Raw genomic sequence first — 6749 nt, forward strand, 5'->3', positions numbered from 1 at the left:
CCCATCCATTATCTTAGAATAATGATCGCATAGTTTTATTGCTATTTGATTTCTTCATGACTTATACATATTCCTCTGTCTATGAGATTATGCAACTCCCGAATACTAGAGGAACACTTTGTGTGCTATCAAATGTCACAACATAACTGGGTGATTATAAAGATGCTCTACAGGTGTCTCCGATGGTGTTTGTTGAGTTGGCATAGATCAAGATTAGGATTTTTCACTCCGTGTATCGGAGAGGTATCTCTAGGCCCTCTTGGTAATTCACATCACTATAAGCCTTGCATGCAATGTGACTAATGAGTTAGATACGGGATGATGCATTACGGAACGAGTAAAGAGACTTGCCGGTAATGAGATTGAACTAGGTATGAGGATACCGACGATCGAATCTCGGGCAAGTAACATACCGATGACAAAGGGAATGACGTATGTTGTTATGCGGTTTGACCGATAAAGATCATCATAGAATATGTAGGAGCCAATATGAGCATCGAGGTTCCACTATTGGTTATTGACCAGAGATGTGTCTCGGTCATGTATACATAGTTCTCGAACCCGTAGGGTCTGCACGCTTAACGTTCGATGACGATTTGTAGTATGAGTTATGTGTTTTGGTGACCGAAGTTTGTTCGGAGTCCCGGATGAGATCACGGACATGACGGGGAGTCTCGAAATGGTCGAGAGGTAAAGATTGATATATTGGAAGGTTATATACGGACACCGGAATGGTTCCAAAGAAAATCGGGGATGTTTCGGAGTACCGGGAGGTTACCGGAACCCCCCGAGAAAGTTATTGGGCCTATTTGGCCATAGTGGAGGAGAGGAGGCATGCCATGGGAGGTGGCACGCGCCCCCCTTGCCCCAATCCGAATTGGACAAGGGGAGGGGGCGCGGCCCCCCTCTTTCCTTCTCCCTCTCTCTCCCTTCCCCTTTCCCTCTCCGTCGGAAAGAAGGAGGGGGCCGAATCCTACTTGGACTAGGAGTGCAAGTAGGACTCCGCCCTTTGGCGTGCCTCCTTGGCCGCCGGCCTCCTCCTCCCCCTTCTTTATATACGTGGCCAGGGGCACCCCAAAGGCACAACAATTGTTTCTTAGCCATGTGCGGTGCCCCCCTCCACAGTTTACCACCTCGGTCATATTGTCGTAGTGCTTAGGTGAAGCCCTGCGCGGATCACATCAACAACACCGTCGCCACGCCGTCATGCTGACTGAACTCTCCTCGACCCTCTACTGGATCAAGAGCCCGAGAGACATCATCGTGCTTAATATGTGCTGAACAAGGAGGTACTGTACGTTCAGTACTTGGATCGGTTGGATCTTGAAGATGTTCGACTACATCAACCGCGTTAACTAAACGCTTCCGCTTTCGGTCTACGAGGGTATGTGGACACACTCTCCCGTCTCGTTGCTATGCATCTCCTAGATAGATCTTGCGTGATTATAGGAAATTTTTGAATTACTATGTTCCCCAACAGATCGCCATAGCGTCGCGGCCGCTTTGCGCGGCGCCTGCACGGGATCATGGTTCGGGAGTCCAACATCCGGTCGGTTGCTGCCGTTTATTTGCGGGCCAGGTACATATGGTGATACAGAGAGTCATGTTCGTATCTTATGTGGATATGTTACATTCATGGGTGATCAGTGCTATTTCAGTACCCTGCATATATTGAACTTATTACATTCCATGATACTAGAATCAGAGCCAACACGTGTCGTCCCACACAGGCTACCCCTTAGGGCAACTACAGTGTGTAGAGGCAGGTTGCCTCCAAGCTAGGACCCACAACTGGGTGCTAGAATCAGCTCAAAACTCTGCAATGTATGGCAAATTTTCTTTGTCTCTAAGGTGTCCCTACAATGAGTAAATACTAATTTCCAAAGGAATTATTTTCTAGCTGCTTGAGACATGTCCAACACACTCCACTTATGACATGTAGGGTCAACGGAATATTTTATTACAAAGAAAAGCTTGGAGGCAGCCTCTAAGCATAGCGTCGATGCTTAACAAATTTCAGCTAGAGGCTATCTCCGCAAAGTATGGCCCCTGCCTCTATGGCCTTAGTGAGGCTGCCTTAGAGACAACAAAACATCATATTGTGGATGCTCTTAAGCTTCATCCAACAATGTACGCACGTGAATGGCATGCCTTCGGTCCTGTAGTATATCACTACAAAGCATGCAGACTATACAACGTGTAGAGCAACATTGAGTGAATAAATTAATTAACCAACATGTAGAGCAACAAGAAGCAAAACTTACGATCCATGATTGACGCGCCCAACGGCCACATTGTCCCCACTCATTCAACCGCACCGTAGAACTTAATGACAGAGTTCCAGATGGTGTACCATTGACGCGATATAGACCTCACATTGCGTTCATGGATTATGTGCATGCCGTAGGCATGAAGTGCTTTCACACTTGAAATGAACCATGCATGCGGGGTCAAAAGACCGAGCCCCTTGAGTTCCTACCTACAAAGTCCACAAATATGGCCAACCATGCATCGCACAATAACTCATCCTCCTTCACCGAGTACGACGCGAGCGTGCTTACTCTAGAAAACAACAAGAAGTTCACGAAAAAGCTCAATGATAATTGACCGCACACCTACCGGACATGATGTCTGCCACGGACATCGTTGGCAGGGGCGAAGAGACCCTGGGAGGGGGGGGGACGACAACATAGTCCAAGTAGAGCAGGCGTGTTGGTGGGGGTGCAGACGTCCTACGATGCATGGGCGGCAACTGGAGAGGTACAACCGCGACCTCTAACAAGGAGGGTAGCAAGGGTGAACAGGGGGAGAGTGAAGAAAAGTGGACTGAGAGGGAGATTTGAGAGGGACGGGTGTGTCAGATTCCTACGTGGCAGCGGTCCAGACTCCCTCAAAGCCTCCTCTCCCTAGTTTGCTTCCGGTTTGCGGTAAAATCAGATAGGGTACCCTGTTGGATGGCAAAATGGGCCCGGACGGATGCGGGCGATTTGAAGGTCAACGTTAAAGATGCCCTAATGTTTTATAAGTTTGCACACCTAATTATACACTAGAAATCACTATTAAAATATTAGTTGGACATTATTTTTATAAACCTCTAACATGATATTTAGTGAATCTTAACTATACATGAACATACTCAGATAGATATAAATATGCACATCTACACTATATGATTTGTGGAATTGTCACAAAAATAATTCTAATAACTTATGTTACATCACTTACTTTAAATTTAGCATAAACAAAGTAATTATTAACATATTATAACTGGTAATAAATAATAAGATTTCTACTCCTTAATATTCTAATATGATACGAAGAAAAATAAATAAGTATAGAAGTTTGGAATAAAACTATTTATTTTATTTTACCCTGGGTCATAACTTTATTTGAACTGTCTATGTATAAGGAAGCGATATAGGCGACTGTTTTGGATGGTTACGTTGAATTGTTCACATATATGCACAACACAGATAAAAAAATTGATGAGAGTGGCATACTCCTCTTAGAAGAAAGGCCATGTTCTGCCACAATTAACAAAGTACCGAAGTTTGATGCCTAACAGTCAAATAAACATAGTAAAATATTTTGATATATTGATCATCTCATTTGTGATGAGAAGATATAAGGCACATGAAATAAAGCCCGCTTATGCTGGTGATTTTATTGTCCGAGTAAAAAAACTATGAAATCGAAAGTATCAGAGAGAAACAAACCTTTGGATCATTATGCATCACCCCTTTTTCATTGAATTTGCAAAACAGAGATTTCTGTTTGAGGATTTTTATAAATTCTATAAAACATCATCTCCTGTTAAGAGAGACAAGCTTTTTACAAAAATAACCATCTGCTAATTGTACTTTATTTCCTTCGTTTACTGGAAAGGGAGGGAAAGTATGTGTCCATAGGATTATTTAGAGAAAGATTATAGTACTACGGATGACAACAATGAAAAGGTGAAATTTTGTCCCTTTTGCAACAAAGATGGTTATCTTGTTGCATTACTGCGCCCCTCATCGTGCATGGCCTCGAAAACGTTGTGGTATGTGAGAGTTTAATCCTCTTCAATCTTGGTGTTGCCTAAGAAACATTTGTAACACATTGTTTTTTTCTTTTCATTATAGCGGTTTGATCATGTTAAGTTGGAAGATTTGGATCTAATAATTGAATATAATTCCGTTAGCTCTATATTTGAGTGAGATCATGTACTCGGAACTTTTTGTTTTTCTTCTGGCTGGTCAGCCATTAGATACAACATCAGAAGTTACTGTTGTCTAGTTGGCAATCTAGCTAAATCATGCAGGCGGTTCAATTACGATCGATTTGACCTTGCTCAACTATGGAACTTTGGTGACCTATATTTTGATCATAGAGAAAAACAGGTCAAAGGTATACGAATTGCTTGCTGACAACATAAAAGTTGCTTATTAGATCCAGTAACCTTCATAGATTTCGTCAAAGGCTACTGGTGCGGCGGTTGCTGTCCTGGTGCGCTAATCCTATGGGGCCTTAGCACGAGGACTTCCCGACTCTCTATTACAATAAGGTTTGCCCGGCTCCGATGAGGGAGGGGCGATGACGGCGGCGTGCCTTAAGCTCGATCCATTGCTTGTAGTCGTCGCTGGATGGTCTACGGACCTGGATGTAATTTTTTACTTTTGGTGTTTTTTGTACTACGCTGACAGTTGATGAATAGATTGGAAGTTTTTCTCGAGAAAAAGGCTACTGGAAGTGGTTCAACATGCAAGGGGTGAAGGTAATATGTGAACTCTCATTTCTTAGGCTTATTAACATGTATCTTCAATGAAGTGCTAAGGGTACCTCCAATGCCAACCCTCAAATAGCCCGCCAACGTTTGGACCAAGCTGTCTGAACACACTTTGACATCAAACACGGACCCATATATATCCATGGGCACGTTCGCGCGTTCATTTTCGCGCTAACCAAAAGCAAACTTAGCAAGCTTTGCGAGAGTCCAGTCATCCGTCTGGCCAATCAAAATTCACCACATATTCTTTCTCCGCCCGAATGTTGGAAGGCCGCAGCTAATTTTTGTTGTTGTTTGGCGGAAGGCTTCTAGGCGAAAGCACTAAACACATAGTTATTTCACTTTTTTAGGTGCTTATATTACACGAATGTGTTGGCGGAAGACCCTAGTTAGCATGGCAGAAGGCTATTTGAGGTTGGCGAAAGGCTATTTGGCTCTCTTTTCCTTTTTAAGTGTATATTAGTACATACACGCTTGTTTGGAGGATGGCTCTAGTGATCGTGCTAGCTATTTGGCGGACGGCTATTGTTATTTGACACAGATAATTAGGGTATAGATTGGATGACCGGCTCCCATATCGTGTCCGTTTATGTGTCCATACACGGTCCGCAGGCGGATAATGTGTTTATTTTAGGTGATAGCGTTGGAGATGCCCTATATCCACGGACAACGACCAGGGCCTAGGCCCACCTCATTCTGGATGGTCTTCATTTGCCGTGTCGTTCTGCCAACATTAAGGGCCTCTTTGATTCACAGGATTGTAAAAACATGGGAATAGGAAAAGAATAGGATTGAAATGTCATGCTCATCTCAATCCTATAGGAGTTTAGGCCTCCTTTGGTTTGGAGGATTTTTGTAGGAATTTCATAGGATGTGATTTTTCTAGGAAAAATTCATTTAGAGTCCTTTGGTTTGTAGGAATGGAATCCTATTCCTATGAAGGAATTCTTCCTATCCTTCACAATTCATAAGAAAATAAACATTAGCCTAGTCTCAATGGAAAAAATCCTATGAAATGAATCAAATGACATCTTCTTTCCTATTCCTACTCATAGGATTTGAGATGCATGTCATCCCATTTCCTATGACTTTTCTATTCCTATGATTTCCCTACCCTATGAACCAAAGGAGGCCTTAGGTTGTTTGATTGCATCATAGAAAAAACGAAGGATTCTTTCAAAGAGGTTTGACTGGATGCTAGAAATCCTATAGGAAGTAGTACAAAAAATTCCTTAGAAAAAAATTCTATAGGATTCAATCCTATAAATCAAACAACCAATATAGAAAAAATTCCTAAAGATTCTAATCCTCCAAAATTCCTATGCAAATCCTTTGAATCAAAGGAACCCTAAACATGTAGGGACGGTACCAGCATCACCGCCATCTTGGATATTTCAGACAAAAAAAAATCTGAATTGCTGAGAGTTTTTGGAAATCGGTTATTTCGGTCCCTATCGAAAAAGGTAACAAGAAAAAGAAACCTTGGTACTTATACATATCAATGTGTAGTCACTTGTCAATATTTTCTTTACCTGTCTACGCCCGCCTGTAGCCATGAGCCCATGATAGCTCTACAAAGATAGGCTTTTGACTTTTTGTTCATGCACTGTAGCTCTGAAAGTAACCGCTGCTGCTGCCGGAAACAACGCCGGCAGAAGGAAGTACAGCAGGTTGTCTGGTGGTGCTTCACAAATCTTACATTAAGTACTACTCCATGTTGATCCACAAAGTTTATAGGTCTTCTAACGTATTTTCCATGTTGATGTCAGTTACCATTTTTTTAATGTCATTCTCTAATTTCTTAGGTTTTATCTATCTTTATATTGTTCCTGCTCGTCGGCGATATTTATTCTTTCTTCCTCTCCACCGATATCTGAGGTGGTTGCTGCGATGGTAGCATCGGGGAAGGAGGAAGCCGAGAACCGTTTGTTGGGGTGATGTACAGTGACATTGTGAAGAATCGAGTCAGAGTGCATAGATC

The sequence above is a fragment of the Triticum urartu genome, chromosome 5 (genome assembly GCF_003073215.2).
Source record: "Triticum urartu cultivar G1812 chromosome 5, Tu2.1, whole genome shotgun sequence".
Classification (NCBI taxonomy): domain Eukaryota; kingdom Viridiplantae; phylum Streptophyta; class Magnoliopsida; order Poales; family Poaceae; genus Triticum; species Triticum urartu.